At 37.5% G+C, this 23,730-nt stretch overlaps 1 protein-coding gene and 1 pseudogene across 4 annotated transcripts in view; both read left to right on the top strand.

The window, feature by feature from the left end:
- Positions 1-23,730, top strand: part of LSAMP (limbic system associated membrane protein) — a 652,933-nt gene that overhangs the window by 283,634 nt on the left and 345,569 nt on the right. The window lies entirely within an intron of this gene.
- LOC309859006 (small nuclear ribonucleoprotein Sm D1 pseudogene) lies at positions 20,010-20,554 on the top strand (annotated as a pseudogene). The gene has a single exon. The product of its transcript is annotated as a small nuclear ribonucleoprotein Sm D1 pseudogene (transcript).

Genomic DNA, 23,730 nt, shown 5'->3' with positions numbered 1-23,730 from the left:
TTCTAGTACCAAAGCTGTTTTCATTTTTATTGAGTTCTTTTGCTTAGTCGGTTAGTAAAGAGATAGCACAGTTTGATAAGTCATCTCTTCTTAAGAGAAAGCAAGCCCTCCATAGCATGTGGTGTAATTTACAGCCATTATTCAGGGGTAACCCTGCAGAGCTTAGTTCCTAAATATGGAATTGCTCTCATTTTCCTGTAGTTGAGTTGAGTCATTAGCTAAGTCATGTAGGTACAGTCTGAGAAATCCCTTTGTGTTCTCAGATGATCTGGAGTGGCCGAAAGATAACAGAGGGGCTTCAGCTTTACAGGAACTTGAAAAGAGCATGAAATCAAACTCCAAGGAATTTTGGAACAGAGCATGTAGTGGTTTGAAACATTCAAAAAAATTTTTTTCAAGAGGATTCTTTTTTCAGTTTAAACATTTTTTTTTTTCTATTTGTAGATCTTTAACTTAGGTCATTTTTTAAGTAAAAAAGAGTTTAAAAAACATTATCCACAATATCATGGAAAAGTAAACACTGATAATATTTTGGTAAATTTACTTCTAATCGTTTTTCATGAATTTATTTATAGAACTGAGACTATGCTCAGAGGCTCTTCTTTGAAATAGGATATGTTTATGTGCCTTGTAGTGTATGATTTACAAAGCCAGTAGAATGGAATATAGATAGGTACTAGATTCTAGTCCACACTTTTCTAATGGTATGTTTATAACTTTAGGTAAGGGGTGTGTGTGTGTGTGTGTGTGTGTGTGTGTGTGTACTTAACAATGAATTTTACTTGGGGTCGTTTAATTTGTTTGTTTTGCTAAATAAGTAAATTGGACTTGATCTCTGGATCTACAGGTTCTTCTTCACATGATCTTCTGTAATTACCATTACACCATTAGCATTCAATGTACATAAGAATATCAACCACATGATTGCTTGCCTGTGTATCTAGATGCCCAAAATAGTGAGCCTGACACATAGATGTTGCTTATTCAATATTTATTGATCACTTTTACAATAAAGGACCCAAGGGGAGATGCAATTAATAGCTTTTCTAAGTGAGACAAGCTCAGTTTAGTACAACTGAGGCACAGTACAGCAAAGCAGTTGAGAAGCACAGGGTCATGGCTGAAAAGGCAAACTCTGAGGGGAGGTTGCCTGGATGTACATACCAGCTCCTCCATTTACTAGGTATGACCTTCTACACATTCCAAAGCTTTAAAGTTATTGATTGAATCACAGAATGTGGCTAACACTGGCAGATAAATTATAGTGTGATTATTAGGAGTAAATTAGTTTATGCATGGAAAGCAGTTAGAAGGGTATCTGCCACATAGTAAAGCCCTCAATAGAGTTTTGCTATTAATCATAGGGTGTATTGCAAGTCTAGGGAATGAGAACAAGACAAAGAATGTCTTGGCTTTTAAAATTTATAAAACATCATAATATTAAACAACTTAACAATATTAAAACAACTTTTGTCCCTAGAGGTTATATCAGACTTGATCTGAGGCAGGAACTAAACAAGCTTGGTGAGGAAGAACAGTCCAAGAACTTTGTTTACATGAGAGGTAAGGGATCTTTAGGTAGGCCTGAGGTCAGATCCAGAATAGTCAGATAACCGAAAAAGAAGAAAACACAGAGCAGAAATACAAGAAATTCTTCATCCTTTGCTCCCCAATGAATTGCTGGTCTTCCGGCTAGAGTCCTGTGTCAGTTCTGGGTCCCTCCTTTAAAAAGAAACATGCACCTATTCAGCCCTCTTCACATATCTAGAAGCAAGTGGCCAGCAGCACTTGTGGTGTGAGGAGGCAAAAGGGGTTCATGGGTCTGTGTTTTCAAGAACAGGTGAAGTTGAGTGACCTGCTCCGTCTCAGCAGAGTTCATCAAGTTCTTGGAGTTTGGTCTCTATGGGCGGGCCCTGGCACATGGCAGGCACTGTGTCCAATCTGTGGTTCAGTAACAAAGTCAGATTTTCCTGTCCCTCCTCTCCACCTTAACTGAACAACTTGAGGGAAGAAACGGAACTGATACACAGAAGCATAACAGATATTTTTGTATTTTAAAAAAAGTATATGTAAAGATGGAGTGGACCCTGGTTTCTTGTATTTAGAGTTACAGTGAATTTTATGGGGTCCCTCATCAAACCAATGTCCCTCTGGTCTCCAGACCCCTGAAGATATCATTGTCTTTCCCTGGAATGCTCATTCCTGCTGCTTATACTTAGTTAATGCCCACTCATTCTTAAAGACTCAACAGACACATGACTTTCCTTAGGAAACCCACTCTCACTGCGTCCCTTCCACCTCAGTTCAGGCTGAGAGGAATAAATGGCCTCCTTTGTAACCCAATCACACCCTAGAGATATGCATGTTTCTCTCATAATCTAATGCACCATTCATAAATTCTACTATTACTTTTCTGTCTCCCCCATTAAATTAGAAGTTTCTTGATGCCAGTGACTTTGAATTTCAGCTCAGTATCCTCAGGGCCTACCTTTGCTCATATAAGGAGGGATTTTTGAAATAATAGGGTTTAAAATGGGCTGTGTCAAGAAGCTCTATACTACTTAAGGATGGAATAGAGCCTATGGCTATATGCCTTGCCTCAAAGGAGATTCTATGGAATGACTTTCCCTGTCCTTACACGGGTCCACTAGGATACTACCTGGAAATACTTTATGAGCCAAAGATAGTTTACATATGCTAAAGTAATGAAATTCCTTTCCTTTAATACATTTAGATTTTTACCTGTTCAGCAGGTTTCTCTTCTCCAAATTAGTAGTTTTTATTATACCAATATATCTTCATATTTTTCTTTATAATTTTAAAACTTGCTTCTCACATTTTAGGGTCAAACTAGAAACTGCTTGTTCCCTCTCTTATGACATCTTCTAAGTCTTGAAGTACATAGCTATGTGCCTCTTTTCATTGCCTCCTTAACCATTATGGCCTGTGTAAGCATGTATCATTCAGCATCAGATTCCTTCCCTTGGCCCTCAGCCCCATGCAGTCTTCCACACTTTGTTTCCATCTTCATCTCTAGATTTTCTTTGACCAGTTTTTTGTTTGTTTGTTTGTTTGTTTGTTTTGTTTTTAAGAGAGAAAGAGGCAGAGAGAGTGCAGGGATGGGGTAGACAGAGAGGGAGAGAGAGAATCTTAAACTGGTTCCACATTCAGTGGAGAGCTTGACACTGGGCTCGATCTCACAACACTGAGATCAAGACCTGAGCCGAAACCAAGAGTTGAATGCTTTACAGACTGAGTCACCCAGGCACCACTGGCCAGTCTTTTTTATTGGTAATAGAAATAACATCTTCCACTTTTTTTTCTGCTACCATATAGCTGGTATTTGAATTATTTCAACTAAAGCATTCATTTGCAATTAAAAAAAAAAAGTCATAATAGTCCTCCTTAAAAATACCTCTTTATTCCTGAGGCTTTCAAAAGGTTCTTTAAACTAAATGTCTAAGGATATTTAAGTTGACAGGTGCAGACGTTAGACTCAATTATCAAACAATAGCTAGAGTCTACAATAAGGGAGAATAATTAGCTATTTTATGAATTAGAGATCCATTTATACATTGGAAATTAAAAAAAAAATAACTTGTTTACTTAAATAACCTCCGGGCCTTGATTTCTTGTGTTAGTTTAATTGAAAGTGATGACTAAGCTCAGGCCTCTGCTGTGAAAAGCAAGTGTGTGAAATTCTAACACACTTGTAAGGTCAGGAGAGTATAATTTACTAATTAAAGCACGCTAAATGGTTTTAATAAAGTCCATCTACTTTTGAATCAGCTTTATGCATTTGGTTCAACATTGTGTAAGTCATCTAATAATTGAACATGCTAATTGCAATCAGATTAATGAAGGTCATTATTGCTTTTTCATATATACCATGAGCAATATTCAGTGCTATAGTAGAAAGATATTTTCTGTTTCAACTATATATGTATTTTGTGGTAGAGTTGTAGATATACAAGGCGTCTTCATGTACCTCTCAGCTGCTGAAGTCAGTATGTGTATAAGAAATGCTTCCAGTCTCTCAGAGCCCCCCCTTTAAAAAAATGATATTTATTCAAGAGCTCCATCAAAAAAGAAGTGCATCACCATCACAACAGTCTCCTTCCCTGAGATCTTGCAGAGTAACGGTACATATTCAGATAAATGAACCATTGAATGCTGTCTGTTATAGCAACAGCTGGCACCTCTCAGATAACACTGAGCTGCCCAGCCCCCAGAGATGAGAAAATAGGCAACGACTAAGTTGAATTTTTATAGATCTGAAGTCTGCTGAATACCCATTGAAAGACAGAAAAATGTGCATTAGACCTCACTGACAAATGCCCAAGGTTCAATCTCTCCAACAGTCTTGCCGACCAACAAAAAACAGGAGTGAAAGGGATTATCTCCATCCTCAAATTTTCAACATGGTCAAAGGAACTGTAAAATCCTTCTGGTGAGCAAGCCAGGTTTAATGGTCGGGAACAAATGCTTCTTTAGTCACAGGCCAAGCCTTTTGGATTTGTTGTAATTTCCTGTTAGGGGCAGCAAAGGCAGTGCACAACCTCCTCTCCTACCCACCCCCACCCCTCACCCTCCGGTCCCCTTCGCCATACTGTTTTCTCTTCCTCTTTCCTTTCTTTTCTTCCAGCACAATTCAAGTTATACTGCAGGTTCTCCTGGAGGCTGCCCTTGGAGGGCGTGAGGGCCATGTTGTGATCCATTCACCACAACTCTGCACATAAACCCACTCTCCAGAGAAGTAAATATGTACCCGAACTGCTAACTGTAAACATAATTGGTGCCTAGTGGTAGGTTGAACAGAGTACTAACAACAGATCATTAGGGGCTGAATAGATGATCTTATGCAATCAGTTGCTCTGTGACTGTGCCTTAGCATAGCAGTGGGCCCCTATTATAATTAGTCTTTTCAGAGCCTGTGCCATTTTCTCTATTGACGTCTGTGATTGCGGATAGTGGAAAGTAGGTACTGTTGTCCAAAATCAGTAGTTTGCTATATGCATACACTACTGCAAACTGCTGCCATTCTTTTGAAACATACTGGGGACTATTGTTCAATATCAGTTACTCATTTTTTTCTGAGTCTGGAATAGATGTCTTTCTGTTTACCAGTTACATGTTAAATTACTCTGACAGATGCATTTTTAAAGGCAAGTAAATTCAGTCCCTGAGATTAAATGGAACAAAGATGTTGGATGGCTTGTCATTATCTTCTGGTGTCATTAACTCACTAGGACTTTCGTATCCATGAATTTCCTACATGGCTAGAAACGGCCTTGATTTATTAGTGGTTCCATAGTCACTTCTCAAACACTGGTTTGTGCTCCAAATAACTTCTTTTATTTGGAATTGGGTATAATTGCAAAGATAAAATGTTGTAGCACCATCTAAGGTTTTGCTTCAAAATATAGGAGAACAAGGTAAATTTCTTGCATTGCTCCTCACTGGACTAACTTGAGGTCTTCCTAATAATCATAATCCAGAGAAGGTGAGCAGTAACTACCTATGTGACATTTTCTAAGCATTAATCTGGGTCGGCAAAGTAGCTCTCTGTTCCATATAAAAGGATATTTGCTAAATGGTCAATTTGTGGGAGTAAATAATCAATGAATCAAACACAATTTTGTTGCTGATGTTCTTGGTTAGCTCTGAGGGTACACAGGCAAACGGTGCACCATTCCTCATTAACAGAAGAAGCATCCATTTTTGTAGGAAAAAAATATCAAGGATTAGGACAATGATGAAGGAAAAAAATTCTAAAAAAAAAAAAAAAAAAGCCACAAACCTCCAAGAAACGTGTTTGGAAATCTTAAAATTAGAATTAGGTGGCCTGTGGGGAAAATGTGTAAGGACAAAAAATTACATATTAGTTTCATTCAAATTAAGGGAAAGAATAAAGAAGAGCTAGGTTCAGATAGAAAGGAAAGAATAGAACCACTCTTTTCCAGTTTTGAAATTGTCATTTAGATAATGAAGAAAAATTTTAGACTGAAAAAGATGAAACTCAAAACAAGCAGAAATACAGAGAGCATCTAACTAACTTGGGTGAGTTATGTTGTCCTTGATCGCTCCAGTGCCTGCTGATAAAATGAATAAAACTGATTTGGGATTTTTGAAAAATCAAAGATAATGGACCAGAAGACCAGTGAGAAAAACTGGGTCCCACTTTTTTTTTTTTTTTTTAAAGAGTGAGGAGTCACAAAATGGATGAAAGACCTCATTGTGAGACAGGAATCCATCAAAGTACCTTCCTTGAGGAGAACACAGGCAGCAACCTCTTTGACCTCAGCCACAGCAACTTCTTCCTAGAAACATCACCAAAGACAAGGGAAGCAAGGGCAAAAATGAAACTATTGGGACTTCATCAAGATCAAAAGCTTTTGCACAGCAAAAGAAACAGTCAACAAAACTGAAAGACAACTGACAGAGTGGGAGAAGATATTTGCAAATGACATATCTGATAAAGAGCTAGTATCCAAGGTCTATAAAGAACTTACCAGACTCAACACCCAAAGAACAAAGCATCCAATCAAGAAATGGGCAGAGGACATGAACAGACATTTCTGCAAAGAAGACATCCAAATGGCCAACAGACACGTGAAAAAGTGCTCAACATCACTTGGCATCAGGGAAATACAAATCAAAACCACAATGAGATACCACCTCATACCAGTCAGAATGGCTAAAATTAACAAGTCAGTAAATGACAGATGTTGGAGAGGATGCGGAGAAAGGGGAACCCTCCTACACTGTTAGTGAGAATGCACGCTGGTTCAGCCACTCTGGAAAAGAGTATGGAAGTTCTTCTAAAAGTTGAAAATAGAGCTATCCTATGACCCAGCAATCACACTACTGGGTATTTACCCTAAAGATACAAATGTAGTGATCTGAAGGGGCACATGCACCCGAATGTTTATAGCAGCAATGTCCACAATAGTTGAACTATGGAAGGAGTCTAGATGTCCATCCACAGATGAATGGATAAAGATTTGGTATATATACACAACGGAATACTATGCAGCCATCAAAAGAAATGAAATCTTGCCATTTGCAACAACATGGATGGAACTAGAAGGTATTATACTGAGCGAAATAAGTCAGTCAAAGAAAAACAATTACCATATGATCTCCTGATATGAGGTATTTGAGAGGCAGAGTGAGGGTTTTGGGGGGTACGGAAGGAAAAAATGAAACAAGATGGGATCAGGAGGGAGACAAACCATAAGAGACTCTTAATCTCACAAAACTGAGGGTTGCTGGGGGAGAGTGGTATGGAGAGAGTTGTTGGGGTATGGACATTGGAGAGGGTATGTGATATGGCGAGTGCTGTGAAATATGTAAGCCTCACAATTCACAGACCTGTACCCCTGGGGCAAATAATACATTATATGTTAGTAAAAATAATTTTAAAAAGAGAAGTCGATGTCTTCAACCGTATAATGTAGGATCTTACCGTATAATGTAGGACCTTCACTAATTCTTGAAAAATATTACAAACAGATTACTAACTTAATTGTGAGAAAAGAAAATGGTGGTTTCTCTGAGCTGGGACAGAGTCACTGAAAATCAGGTGATATCAGACTGACTTCATGTGCTTTTCTGACCATCTTATAACATTGTTTATTAGAAGACTGGTGAATATGTAATATAGATGAATGTTAGCCAAACATGAGAGAATATATGCCCTGATATCATTGGTGACAAAATGGAGAAAAGTAAGTATAAATTTTAAAAACTGAGTTCATGTAGAGGGAATTTCTTAAGGTAGGGATCAACATTTCTTTTAGTGGATTCTATGAGGAGATAAAGCACAGAGATTGGGCATGTAACAGAAATGTGGATGAACATATAACATACTGATGAAAAGACCTGGAATTTTAAAAGTTTTCAGGAATTTGGAATAATGATACAAATCTCAGAAAATAAGACTGCAAGAATATATGCCAAATTGAACATTTTGATATATGGAAAACAAACAAACAAACAAACAAAAACAACTTCTGCTGCCAAGTTGACTGCAGTTTCAATTCAAATCAATAGTCTGACAGTTACACCAAAAATGAAGAGAAGCTTAGGTACAATAGAATTAAGGGGAATAATGACCCACCTTACCTCTAACCATGAGATTGTAATTCCACAGTTTTCATTTTGCTCAATTTTTTTAATGATTCATACTAATTCCTTCAACAATACTTTAAGTAAGTTGTGTTGTGTTTCAACCTCCTCATACCACAAAAACAGGGCATTCTATTTTTATATAGTTAAAATTGTCATAAATGTCTTCTTTTAGGTCCAAATTGATTTGCCTGTGACTTTTGTCAAATAGATATAATTCTGTTCACTTGAATCACACAGAAAAGTCTTAATCCATCTTCTATCTGACAACTCTTTAGGTATCTAAGAATTTCTTTCATTACCCTTGTCAGATTGTATTTCCCTTTTGAAATATACACTATCATGTCAACATCTCCTCTTTTGTTAGTGTTGCCATTCATTCATACAGCACATAGTTACTCTTCCAATTGATGTGCTAGTACTGGTGATGGAAAGAAAAATAAGATTTTTTTCTCTGCACTAAAGGGGGCATTTTGTCTAAAAGGGAACAGCATACTATTGACTTATAGTGGGCTCGTTGTCAGCTAAGATCTATAATCTGATCTTCGTTTGTTTCTACAAATAATAGCAGCTATTAAACCCACATCTCACCTATTTTACCCATGCACATAATTCAGTGTGAAGCCCACTGAAAAAGAGATGCTTCGTGGTCTGATAATATTAAATTGTCTTCAATTTGTAAATTCAAAACAACTAGCTTATATTAAATCAGTTATATTCCAAGTACAACTCCCACTCTTAAGACCACCAGTCTAGAGGTAGATGGAGAAATATAAACCAAGAATCACATTATAATGTTATATGTTTTAGAGCAGAGATATGTGATGAATGGTACTGGAATACAGAATAAAAAGCAGAAACTATTTTGCTGTTTGCTATTTCTGAGAAAAGGATTCATTCACAACTGCCCATATGGCACTCTTTTTAAAGACAGTTGGCATATGAGATTTTATTTTTTAAGAACTGGGCTATTTACCTGGGGAAGAGTAGAGGAAGATCTGAATGCTATCATCCAAATAATTGAAAGGCTAATATACAGAGATAGGTATAGATATTTGGCTCTGATTCTCTGAAGAACCCTGATTCATACAGAATGAGAATGCCAAAGTAGACCTAATAAGAGTTTCAGAAAAAGAGAATACAGGTATACTTCAGAGATATCACGGGTTTCAGACCACCACAATAAAGAAAATGTCACAATAAAGCAAGTCAGAGGCTTTTTGTTTTGTTTCCCATTGTATATAAGTTATGTGTATACTTACTGTAATTTATTAATTGTGCAATACTGTCATGTCTGCAAATATACATATACCTTATTCACAAATATTTTATTACTAAAGATGGTAACTGTCATCTGAGCTCTCAGTGAGCTATCTTTTTGTTGGTAGAGGGTCTTACCTCTGTTTTGATGGCTACTGACTGATCAGGGTAGTGGCTGCTGAAGATTGGGGTGACTATGGCAATTTCTTCAAATAAGACAACAATGATATTTGCTCCATCAATTGATTCTTCCTCTCATGGAAGATTTCTTTGTAGCATGAGATTCTGTTTGGTAGCATGTTGTATGCAGTGGAACTTCTTTCAAAATCAGAGTCAATCCTCTTAAGCCCTACCACTCCTTTATCAGCCAAGTTTATGTCAAAGTCTAATTCTTTACTACCATTTCAACAGTCTTCATGGCATCTTCACTAGGAGTAGATTCCATCTCAAGAAACCACTTTCTTGACTGACCCATTAAGACACAACTGCTCATCCATTAACATTTTGTCATGAGATGACAGCCATTCAGTCACAACTTTGGGCTGTAATTCTAGTTCTCTTGCTATTTCCATTACATCTGCAGTAACTTTATGCACTTAAATCTTGAAGCCTCAAAGTCATCAGTGACGGTTGGAATCAACTTCTTTCAAACTCCTGTTAATGTTGATCATTTGACCTCTTCCCATGAGTCATGAAAGTTCTTAATGGCATCTAGAATGGTAAATCCTTTCCAGAAGGTTTTCAATTTCCTTTACCTCGATCTACCAGAGGCATCACTATCCATAGCAGCCTTACAAAATGTATTTCTTAAATAATGAGACTTAAAAGTTGAAATTACTCCTCACTCTATGGGCTGCAGAATGGATATTGTGTTAGCAGGGATGAAAACACCATTGATCTCATTGTGCATCGCTATCAGAGCTCCTGGATGACCAATTGCATTATCAATGAGCAGTAATATTTTAAAAATCTTTTCTTTTTTCTGAGTACTGGGTCTCAATAGTGGGCAGGCTTAAAATATTCAGTAAACCATGTTGTAAACAGATGTGCTGTCATCCAGGCTTTGTTCTTACATTTATAGAGCACAGGCAAAGTAGATTCAACATAATTCTTAACCCCCCTGTGATTTTCGGAATGGTACACAAACATTGGCTTCAGCCTTATGTCAACAGCTGCCTTAGTCTGTAATAAGAGAGTCAGCCTGTTCTTGGAAACTTTGAAGCCAGGTGTTGACTTATCCTCTATCAAAGTCCTAGATGGCATCTTCTTCCAATAGGAGGCTGTTTCATCTACACTGGAAATCACCTGTTTGATGTGGCCATGTTTATAAATGATGTGAGCTAGATTTTCTGGAGAACTTGCTGTAGCTTCTCCATCAGCACCTGCTGTTTCCTCTTGCACTTTCATGTTATGGAGATGGCTTCTTTCCTTAAACTTCATGAACCAACCTCTGCTAGCTTCCAACTTTCCTTCTGCAGTTCCCTTACTTCTTACCTTCACAGAACTGAAGAGAGTTAGGACATTGTTCTAGATGAGGCTTTGTCTTAAGAGAATGTCGTGGTTGATTTGATCTCTGTCCAGAACACTGAAACTTTCTTCTCATCAGCAATATGGCTATTTCAATTTTTTTATCATCTGTGTGTTTACTGGAGTAGCACTTTTAATTTCCTTCAAGCACTTTTTCTCTGGCATTCACAGCTTGGCTAACTGTTTGGTGCAAGAGCCCTAGCTTTTGAGCTATCTCAGCTTTTGAAGCATCTTTCTCCCCAAATTTAATCATTTCTAGCTTTTGACTTAAAGTAGAGATGTGTGACTCTTCCTTTCACTTGAACATTTAGAGGTTATTGTAGGGTTATTAATTGGCTAAATTTCAATATTGTTCTGTCTCAGGGAATAGAGCACCACTGGGGGTGAGGAGAGAGATGGAGAACACCTGGTTGCAGGAGCAGTCAGAAAACACACATTTATGGATTACATTTATCATCTTATACGGCCTGGCTGTGGCATACAAAACAATTAGGATAGTAACATCAAAGATCAGAAATCACCAACCATATGTCTCAATAACAAATATAATAATAATGAGAAGTTTGAAATACTGTTAGAATTACCAAGATGTGACACAGAGGCACAAAGTGAGCAAATGTTGTTAGAAGGGAGCAAGCACACCAGTAGACTTGCTCACTGCAGGGTTACCACAAATACTCAATTTCTACAAAATGCAGTCTGTGAGGTGCCAATAAAGCAAGGTAGGAGAAAATAAGGGATGCCTATTTATAAGATGGGGAAGCAAAAATATTCAAAGGGGATAACAGAAAAGGTGAATAAATTCAAAACTCACTATTTTGAAAAGTGAAAATAAAAAAGTCTATGCAATGCTTGATCAAGTAAGAAAAGAAAAGGCAGAAAAATCATTGATACGTATAAAAGGTGACATCATTAAGATATACTAGAAATTTTTGTATCATAAGAGCAATAAATAAACATCTTTAAGCCAACACAAGAAAACTTAGATAAAATGCATTATTTTTGGAAAAAATAAATGATAAAACTTATATAAGAAGAAATGAAAAAATATTTTTTTTTACCTTTTTTTCCCCCATTATTCGCTTTGGTGAGGAGAACTAATACATGTTCTAAAGAGAATGACTAAGCTGATAAGCAACATTTAGTAGTCACTCCTTTCCCTGTCTTGTTCTGTAATTTAACTTGGGATCTGGGGAAGTTATTAGTGAGAATAGGAAGGTATGGAAGTAGTAATGAGAATGGGGGAAACAGAGGAAGAGAAGAGGAGAAGGTGAAATAGAAGGCTGAGAGTGAGCTACTTCTTTTTCCAGCGAGAATTATTTTTTGTCCTTCGGTACTAATGTACAACACCCTGAAGCATCCCTCCCTCCATTTCTACTCACCCTTCTTCGAATCCCTTCTGTTCACTTATCTTCTACCTTCCCAGAAGTAGAAACTGTAGGCAATAGTTGAATGGTATGTAACAGGGAGAATTCTGTTTATAATGAGGGAGTCTAGATACTTATTGTAAATAAATTTTAATATAAAATATATTTGATTTCAAATAAACTATAAATAGAATTTCAGTCACCTTGGCAGTGAGTATATTTGAGAGATTTTAATAGAAACGAATGGAACTTAAGCCACCAATTCTAACCTCTTGGGCAATGGCATGCTCCTAATTACTAAAGTAGCTTCCTGACTGATCTGGCTCCACTGGGTTTTATTTTTGTAACTATTTCATTCACACCAAGGTAAATCCCTTTTAGTTTTCAAACTCCAAGCCTACAGAGAAAACTACTGATCATTTTTCCCTTCTCCCTCTTCTTCCTATGCTGTCCAGGTACCTGAATTTCCCATTTTATTTGGATTAGCTGAAATATTCCCCCTCTATAGTTTCACTTCCTTAAAACTGTGAACATTTCAGCAAATGAATCCCAAATACTCATTTTATCTACATTACTTAATATAAGCACGTAAGACCTACCTTTTGGACAAAATTACATGAATGTTATTTTGCTATAAATCTGTTGCTGTCTATTGCCTTAAAGTCTCAGTGTTTTTGTGTCTTGTTGCCATCGTGTAAAAAAATATGAATTACATCTCATACCTTCTTTAGTTCAATTTAGCTGATCTGATTTTCAGAGGAATTGCTGAAAATTAGCTTTTCAAAGTGCTTACCAGTTTTCTAAGATGATCCAGTCATTCTGGCCTATTTAGCACTAGGGTAACCTTCCATCACTGTCTCTTGGGTGTGTGATCTCATCACATTTAAATAATTGTAATTAGGAAAAGAAATTCAGTTGGTGGTTTCACTTACTATTTAAAAACAATCATGTGATTTTTTCACTCACCTTTCTGTTAAAATGTGGTCCGGTCTATAAAAACAGGTCCTGCTGCTTTTGAATCAGATTAATTTTAGAAACACTGTCACCTGGTGGTATATTCAAGTGATTGCACTTGGCTTTTCCTCAAGTTTTTTTCAGTGTCCATGTCTACAGGAGAAATGAATCAACCTCTAAAAACCTAAAGAAAACATCTTAATTTACCAAGTGTGGTTTGGAGTGAGAACTACACAGACCCTTTCCATCATACTTTTCAAAGACTTTAATTCAAAGATCGTTCCTCATCCTGAAAAGTCCAACCTAGTATTTGGAGATCCTTTGTGTCTATCCTCGCTATGTCTTTAATCCCATGTATTTGTAACATGTAGAAACTTGAAGAAATATTGGGAATGTTTTGGGCCGATAAAACCATCTCTCTTTTATTGTGCCTCTTTGCTTATTTGTGAAAAGTGGAACATATATTCCATAAGAACACAGGCAAGATACTGTACGCCAAAGAAAGCTCTGTCTGCAGGCACAATGCTCTTCTCTCTATACTCTATACAATGCACACCTGCTGAGAGAACAGGAAACAGTGTTGTCTCTTGCTACATCTTCCCTGTTCTTCCAAATATAGGAACCGTGAGAAGCATTATAGGTCTAAAAATATGTCTCATACGTTCTGTAATAAATTGGTCTGGATTGACCTTTAGGGAGAATTATAAAGGTGCATAAGTTGACAGTGAATGACTTCCGCAATACAGCTGTACCTAAAATCCTGCAGCATACATTTGGCAATTAGCTAGCTTATTTGATCAATGAAAATGGCAAAGCCATATATTTCATCCTTCATGTCTGCTCTGAGGGTGAAGAGAGAGTTAAGCTTTTTGAAGATAGACTCTATCTTTACCTTATGCTACGAGATTTGCTTAGGGCATTTAAAATAGCCATTTGCCATCTTCTTTGATACATGATGAAGGACTCCAGGTTGGCCTCAGAATTCTCAGTCCACCGATCGGAGAAGAATCGTGTTTAATATCAGAACTAAATATTTTTGTAGTCTTGAATGCTTCTGATCAAAGTAAGTTTAAATGTGAACAGTTATCCTTTGAAAATTGGGCCCTAATATCTGGCCATGTTTGTAATGGTGAAACTAAAGTTACTACAACTTCCTTTGAGTCTTCAGCCCACAAGAATATTGGCAAGTCACTACTGCCTTCCACAGCAGGAGTATGAGCAGATTCCTCAGGTCAAGTTTCCCAGGACCTTGAAGACCCTCCTGAAAATGTATATTATACACACACATACACACACACGTAATGATCATGATGATATATTTTCAGTTAACAGTGCAAACGTCTAAATGACTGTTAAGATCAGAATAGTCTTTAGTGGATTCTCATTCAAATGACTCAACAAATTGCCTTAGCTGCTACCTGCCTATGAAATCTCGAATTTTAACCCAAACCAACATGAAAAAAGACGCAATTGCATAAGTTTAGTCTTCAGAAGCCAGGGACATTACTCTCTAGCATATCTCTTTAGCAAGGCATAGAATTAAATTAAATAAAAAGCAAGAACCTATTGATTTTTCTAAAAATGAAATACTTTCTTCTGTGGATGTTTTATTCTCTCTTTGTGAGTCATTCCTGCTCATTGCTGCATCTGCTTCCTGCCTGAAACCCATGTCACAGTTCTGATTTTTGTTTCTCCCAAAATTTGAGCAAGAGCTGTTACACTATCTCCCTGAAAATCATCTTTAGCAATCTCACTGGTGTGGGGCTGTATCTTTTAGAATAGAGACCAATTGTATCAATTTTTATGAAATTAGTAAATGTAGGTTAACTTTTTTTGTCTATTTATAAAATACTTTATTTCTGTTATTTCCCTTGTATTGTTTGAAAGTGAAGGTAGATGCCAAATATTATATTTGAAAAAAACAAATCCACAACTGGCTGAAAGAGAAACTCTTGAGGATATGGATTATATTTCATTTATCTTTGTATTTACCAAAAACAATTGCTACAGAATAGGAGCCCAGTGAATGTCTACTGAATGACTTAAAGCCTTACAATCTTTAGCCTATGTGAAATAATAATTTGCCAGCTCTGTTAGAATAACTTGATCCTCCATAACCTTGGGACTCAAAGTGTGGTCCTTGCTCATTATCAGAACTTGTTAGAAATACAGACCCCCAGGTCCTACCACTGATTGGAAATCCACATTCTGACAAGAGCCCCCAGGTTTTTCATATGTGAAAACACTGCTTCTCTATATGTCTATTCCTTTATTAGGATGGTCAGGCTTTATTTTCCTAAGCTGTTGTCCTATGAATGTATTTCTCAGTTCTATGTTGAATCCTGTGGGGGTATTTCACTGAAAAGGACAGAGAGGATCTGTTTATATCTATTGCCCGTGGACACAAATGTGCCCTCCCCACTCTTGTGGGTATACTTTATACTTTATAAGGGCATCATTATCTACGTTAATATGAGAGAGATCGTCTCTACATAAAACACAATGGTCTCCTTTGTAGAATATAGAATATTTTATAAGTATTCAAGATTTTTCTGTCCTGTATCACATTCTTCTGAAGATTAATCAGTAATTCCAAAATTAATTGATTAGCTGGGGCAGCTATAAAAAATTCAGTTTAAAACTTGCCATATAAAGGGTACCTGGGTGGCTTAGTCGGTTAAGCATCTGCCTTCAATTCTGGTCATGATCCTGGAGTCCTGGGATCCAGCCCCACACTGGGATCTCTGCTCAGCTGAGAGTCTGTTTCTCCTTTGTCTCTCACCCTGCTTGTGCTCTTTCTCTCAATAAATAAATAAAATCTTAAAAAAAAAAAAAAGAACTCGTCATATATATATTTAGTATAGAGGACTGACCATTTATTCTTTTTAAAAAAGATTTATTTACTTAAAAAAGAAAGAGAGAGAGAGAAAGAGAGAGAGCAGGATGGGGGAGGAACCAAGGGAGAGTCTTAAGCTAAATGCAGAGTCCAAGGGAGGGGCTCAGTGGTCCTGTGGTCATGACCCTGAGATCACAACCTGAACCAAAACCGAGACCTGGATGCCTTTAAATGACTGTGCCACCCAGGCACCCCAAGGACCAACTATTCCCTTTTTTTTTTTTTATTAACATATAATGTATTACTTGTTTCAGGGCTACAGGTCTGTGATTCATTAGTCTTACACAATTCACAGCACTCACCATAGCACATACCCTCCCCAGTGTCCATCACCCAGCCGCCCCATCCGTCTCACCCTGCTCCCTCCCCTCCAGCCACCCTCAGTTTGTTTCCCGAGATTAAGAGTCTCTTATGGTTTGTCTCCCTCTCTGGTTTCATCTTTTTTTTTTTTTTTTTTAAATTTATTTTTTATTTTCAGCATAACAGTATTCATTATTTTTCACCACACCCAGTGCTCCATGCAATTCGTGCCCTTTATAATACCCACCACCTAGTACCCCAACCTCCCACCCCCCACCCCTTCAAAACCCTCAGATTGTTTTTCAGAGTCCATAGTCTCTCATGGTTCACCTCCCCTTCCAATTTCCCCCAACTCCCTTCTCCTCTCTAACTCCCCATGTCCTCCATGCTATTTGTTATGCTCCACAAATAAGTGAAACCATATGATAATTGACTCTCTCTGCTTGACTTATTTCACTCAGCATAATAATCTCTTCCAGTCCCGTCCATGTTGCTACAAAAGTTGGGTATTGGTCCTTTCTTTTTTTTTTTTTTTTTTTTTTAATAAACATATATTTTTATCCCCAGGGGTACAGGTCTGTGAATCACCAGGTTTACACACTTCACAGCACTCACCAAAGCACATACCCTCCCCAATGTCCATAATCCCACCCCCTTCTCCCAAACCCCCTCCCCCCAGCAACCCTCAGTTTGTTTTGTGAGATTAAGAGTCACTTATGGTTTGTCTCCCTCCCAATCCCATCTTCTTTCATTTATTCTTCTCCTACCCACTTAAGCCTCCATGTTGCATCACCACTTCCTCATATCAGGGAGATCATATGATAGTTGTCTTTCTCTGCTTGACTTATTTCGCTAAGCATGATACGCTCTAGTTCCATCCATGTTGTCGCAAATGGCAAGATTTCATTTCTTTTGATGGCTGCATAGTATTCCATTGTGTATATATACCACATCTTCTTGATCCATTCATCTGTGGATGGACATCTAGGTTCTTTCCATAGTTTGGCTATTGTGGACATTGCTGCTATAAACATTCGGGTGCATGTGCCCCTTTGGATCACTACATTTGTATCTTTAGGGTAAATACCCAATAGTGCAATTGCTGGGTCATAGGGCAGTTCTATTTTCAACACCTCTCTGGTTTCATCTTGTTTCATTTTTCCCTCCCTTCCTCTATGATCCTCTGTCTTGTTTATCAAATTCTCTATATCCGTGAAATCAATGGGTAATTGTCTTTCTCTGATTGACTTATTTCACTTAGCATAATACCTGCTAGTACCATCCACATTTTTGCAAGATTTCAATTTTTTGATGGCTGCATATTGTTCCATCATATATATATCTTCTTTATCCATTCATCTGTTGATGGATGCCTGTGCTCTTTCCATAGTTTGGCTATTGTGGACATTGCTGCTATAAACATTCGGGTGCACATGCCCCTTCGGATCACTACATTTATATCTTTGGGGTAAATACCCAGTAGTGTGATTGCTAGGTCATAGGGTAGATCTGTTTTCAACTTTTTGAGGAGCTTCCATACTGTTTTCCCAGAGTGGCTGAACCAGCTTGCATTTCCACCAACAGTATAGGAAGGTTTCCCTTTCTCTGTATCCTTGCCAACACATGTCGTTTCCTGACTTGTTAATTTTAGCCATTCTGACTGGTGTGAGGTGGTATCTCATTGAGGTTTTGATTTGTATTTCCCTGATGCCAAGTGATGTTGAGCACTTTTTCATGTGTCTGTTGGCCATTTGGATGTCTTCTTGCAGAAATGTCTGTTCATGTCCTCTGACCATTTCTTGATTGGATGCTTTGTTCTTTGGGTGTTGAGTCTGGTAAGTTCTTTATAGACCTTGGATACTAGCCCTTTATCTGATATGTCACGTGCAAATATCTTCTCCCATTCTGTCAGTTTTCTTTTGGTTTTGTTGACTGTTTCTTTTGCTGTGCAAAAGCTTTTGATCTTGATTAAGTCCCAATAATTCATTTTTGGCCTTGCTTCCCCTGCCTTTGGCAATGTTTCTAGGAAGAAGTTGCTGTGGCTGAGGTTGAAGAGGTTGCTGCCTGTGTTCTCCTCAAGGATTTTGATGTACTTCTATCTCACATTGAGGTCTTTCATCCATTTTGAGTCTGTTTTTGTGTGTGGTGTAAGGAAATGGTCCAGTTTCATTCTTCTGCATGTGGCAGTCCAATTTTCCCAACACCATTTGTTGAAGAGACTGTCTTTTTTCCATTGGATGTTCTTTCCTGCTTTGTTGAAGATTACTTGACCATAGAATTGAGGGTCTATTTCTGAGCTCTCTATTCTGTCCCATTCATTTCTGTGTCTGTTTTTGTTGCCAGCACCATACTGTCTTGATGATGACAGCTTTGTAATAGAGCTTAAAGTCCATAATTGTGATGCCACCAGCTTTGGTTTTCTTTTTCAACATTCCTCTGGCTACTCAGGGTCTTTTCTAGTTGATACAAATTTTAGGATTATTTGTTCCATTTCTTTGAAAAAAGTTGATGGTATTTTGAGAGAGATTGCATTAAATGTGTAGATTGCTTTAGGTAGCATAGACATTTTCACAATATTTGTTCTTCCAATCCATGAGCATGGAACATTTTACCATTTCTTTGTGTCTTCCTCAATTTCTTTCATGAGTATTCTATAGTTTTCTGAGTACAGGTTCTTTGCCTCTTTGATCAGGTTTATTTCTAGGTTTCTTATGGTTTTGGGTGCGATTGTAAATGGGATCAACTCCTTAATTTCTCTTTCTTCTGTCTTGTTGTTGATGTATAGAAATGAAACTAATTTCTTTGCATTGATTTTATATCCTGACACTTTACTGAATTCCTGTATGAGTTCTAGCAGTTTTAGAATGGAGTCTTTTGGGTTTCCCACATAAAGTATCATATCATCTGCAAAGAGTGAGAGTTTGACTTCTTTTTTGTTGATTCGGATGACTTTTATTTCTTTTTGTTGTCTGATTGTTGAGTCTAGGACTTCTAGTACTATGTTGAAGAGCAGTGGTAATAATGGACATCCCTACCATGCTCCTGACCTTAGGGGAAAAGCTCTCAGTTTTTCTCCATTGAGAATGATACTCTCTGTGGGTTTTTCATAGATGACTTTTATGATATTAAGGTATATACTCTCTATCCCTACATTGTGAAGAGTTCTGATCAAGAAAGGATCCTATACTTTGCCAACTGTTATTTTTTCTGCATCTATTGAGAGTATCATATAGTTCTTGTTCTTTCATTATTAATGTATTGTATCACATTGATTGATTTGCAGATGTTGAACCAAACTTGCAGCCTAGGAATAAATCCCACTTGGTCATAGTGAATAATCTTTTTAATGTACTGCTGGATCCAATTGGCTAGTATTTTGGTGAGAATTTTTGCATCCATCTTCATCAGGGATTTTGGCCTATTATTCTCCTTTTTGACAGGGTCTTTGATTCTGGGATCAAGGTAATGCTGGCCTCGTAAAATGAGTTTGGAAGTTTTCCTTCCATTTCTATTTTTTGGAACAGTTTCAGGAGAATAGGTATTAATTCTTCTTTAAATGTTTGGTAGAAGATACTCCTAGTCTTTCGGACCTGGGTAGTCGGGTTTTGTGCACGATCCCACCGAAACAGCGACGGCGCCGCTAGGATGAAGCTCGTAAGATTTTTGATGAAATTGAGTCACGAAACTGTAACCATCGAATTAAAGAATGGAACACAGGTCCATGGAACAATCACAGGTGTAGATGTCAGCATGAATACCCATCTTAAAGCTGTGAAAATGACTTTGAAGAATAGAGAACCAGTACAGCTGGAAACACTGAGTATTCGAGGAAATAACATTCGATATTTTATCCTACCAGACAGCTTACCTCTGGATACACTACTTGTGGATGTAGAACCAAAGGTGAAATCTAAGAAAAGAGAAGCTGTTGCAGGAAGAGGCCGAGACCGAGGAAGAGGAAGAGGATGTGGTCGGGGTAGAGGAAGAGGGGGTCCTAGGCGATAATGTCTCTTAAGATTACTATTTCAAAGTGAAACATGATTGGGGATATTTTTTGTACAGGTTTTGTTTGTTTATGTCAGTTTTTAATAAACATAAATGTAGGACAGAAAAAAAAAAATGTTTGGTAGAATTCCCCTGGGAAGCTCTCTGGCCCTGGGCTCTTGTTGGTTGGGAGATTTTTGATGACTGCTTTAATCTCCTTCCTGGTTATGGGTCTGTTCAGGTTTTCTATTTCTTCCTGGTTCAGTTTTGTTAGTTTATATGTCTCTAGGAATGCATCCATTTCTTCCAGATTGTCTTATTTGCTGGCATATAGTTGTTCATAATATGTTCTTATAATTGTTTGTATTTCTTTGGTGTGGGTTGTGATCCTTCCTCTTTCACTGATGATTTGCTTAATGTGGGTCCTTTTTCTTTTCTTTTTGATAAGTCTGGCTAGGGGTTTATCAATCTTATTAATTCTTTCAAAGAACTGGCTCCTACTCTTGTTGATCTGTTCTACTGTTCTTTTAGTTTCTGGTTCATTGATTTCTGCTCTAATCTTTATTATTTCTCTTCTCCTGCTGGGTATAGGCTTTATTTGTTCATCTTTCTGTAGTTCCTTTAAGTGTAGGGTTAAGTTGTGTATTTGAGACCTTTCTTGTTTCTTGAGAAAAGGACTATTTCTTAGAGGATGTATATTTACATCATTGGAAGGATGAGAAAAGTAATTAGTGCCCATAGTTTCTTGATTCCCGTGTTATTAGCCAAATTTGTATACTTGTGGTTAGTCTTAGAAATATATATTATTTTCAAATAAAATGTGTATTATTTGTTAAAAAAAAAAAGAAATACCTTTAGTATATTTTAATTAATTATATTGAATATCTATAAACAACTATACTGAGTTCAGTAGCCTGTTCAAAGATAATGTCTAAAATCCTCAAAATGTAACCTTATTTAGAATAAGGAACTTTGTAGATATAAGTAAGACAAGGATCTCCAAATGAGGTTATTTTAGATTAGGGAAGAGGCTGAGTCTAATGAGGAATGTGTCTGTAAAAGACTGAAGAGAAGACAGCAAGAGACAAAGGGATGGAGGCTATGCAAAAAAGAGAGCAGAGATTAGAGTAAAACCTAATTCTCTGTAAAACCAAAGAATACCAACAATTGCCTGCAATCACCAGAAGTTGGAAGAAGCTGGAAAGGATTCTCCTGGGGCCTTTGCAGCTTTGCTGACACCTGGATTTTGGACATTCGGCCTTCAGAACTGTGAGAAAAAAAATTGTTGTTTTAAGCTACTGAATTTGTCATAACTTACTACAGGAACCATGGGAAATTGATATAATAGGCTAAATAAGTTAATTGTTTGGTGATATACTGACCAAGTGGCTTTGACATTATAACGTCCCTGCCCAACGTCATAACACCCCTACTTTGATTACATCTTCTGATTCTGTTTCTGCATGTGTAGAGGCATAGACATATACAGGAGGCAAGACACATCCAAAGGTGGATAAAGATTGATAAAACAATAATAGTGGACAAGAAGAAATGATACTGCCAGGAATGGGAAAATTGGCAGGGAAAGAGAAAGGCAAAGAAAGATTTTTAAAGCAAGTTTTGAAACTGTAAGGCAGAGATTTAAAAGAAACAAAGATCTAGAACAACTGTGTTTATAAAGGGCCATAACCTTTGGATGATGATACTCCCATTACATAAAGAAATTCTTAAATTGCCTTTACCCTGTAATTCAACAATCACAGTTTAATGGGGGCCAGGGAGAAGAGAGGAGGCTTTGGAGTTATTACAGTTATAACATTGTATTCTGTTATTATCTCCAGACTGACTTCTGTGTATGTGTAATTGCATTGCATGTGTGTGTGTGACTAATAGGGAGGGTTTGGAAACACACTCTTACCTCCTAGGATGTGTGCCCTGCGCTCTTTCACAACTAGTGTGGACAGAGCAATAGTCATTCATCTGGCTGAATGAATACTTGTGCAATATATTCTACGCATGCTCTGATCCCTTGCCAAAGCTGCATGATCCAATAGGGTGTTAAAACTATTGATATATTAGGTGTGTGAAAGAAATGGGTGGTTTTTAAATAGTTTGTTCCATCTGTGTCACTAATGTGGGTCTTGCCACCTTGTAGCCTCACAAATCAATATCCAAATTCAATGACAAACTCTTTCAAAAACATAACTCATTAAGCTTTAGTGCTACTTAAGACAAGGACCTTGCCTGTGTGAGGCCATCAAACACCGATATTGACTCTCTAGGACATTTTTAAGGCTATTTATATCACAATAAAGGCTCTTTATTAGCCTCATCAATCAGAACAGTGCAAATTCCACCCTGGAATCCATTCTGCCGGAGCCTGTGGAACAGGGAAGGGTGAGAAATTATGGGATGCATTATCTTCAATCTCATTTGAAACATCCTAATTGAAACAATGGACGAGCACAGTTTATTGCTTATAAAATAAATGAAGGAGGTACCACTACTGTAATAATGAAAGTTTGGGCTTGTGGTTGTTTTTCCTCTACTTGACAGAGAGTTGGTAGTCAGCCAGCAGAGAGATTCCTGGTTTCCGCAGTGCAGAGACACTGTGCATCTGTCATTTGTCCGAGATGAATTCACTGGCCATGCAATAGGGCTGCGTGTAACACAGGCCTAGGCTGATGGTTCTTGTCACCTGTGACTTGGCAAGTTATACCACCTTTCACTGGGTCAAGGAAATGCTATCCCAGCATAGTTAATGGTCCATTCTGAGGAGTTAGACAAGATCGGGTTCAAATTCTATCTGGCTTATCTGAGCCAAATTTTTCTCATGAAAAACAAGGGACATGCATCGTAGGATTGGTGTGAAAATTAACAGAGATAATACCCTGTGCATAGTAAGCACTTGAGAAATGCTTTCTAGTAACAGTATTCGTTGAGACAGGTTCTCACTTCTGTTTGGGTCTCTAGGACAGGCATGAAAGGATGTGACTGGTGGTGATGTTTATGAGACGAAGAGCACCAGTTTTAACATCAGACAGAATTGGATTTGATTCCTAGCTCTGTCATACATGAACTGTGAGTTCTTGGCTGATAAACATATTTTCTCTGGGTCTTATTTCCCTAAGTTGTGAAATGGTTACGAACATAATAATGCCACCCTGTCAAAGCTGTTGTGAAGACCAAATGAAAAATACATGCTGGTAATGTATGTTGAGTGCTTTCTCTATGCCTTTAGTGCCTCAACATTCCATAAATAACTTTTTATATGATTATCGAGAGCCTGGAAAAATTTTAGAAAGAAATATC

Source organism: Mustela nivalis (assembly GCF_964662115.1).
Source record: "Mustela nivalis genome assembly, chromosome: 1".
Lineage (NCBI taxonomy): Eukaryota > Metazoa > Chordata > Mammalia > Carnivora > Mustelidae > Mustela > Mustela nivalis.
Note: the sequence above shows the minus strand (reverse complement) of the source record. Positions and strands in the feature narration are given on the sequence as shown.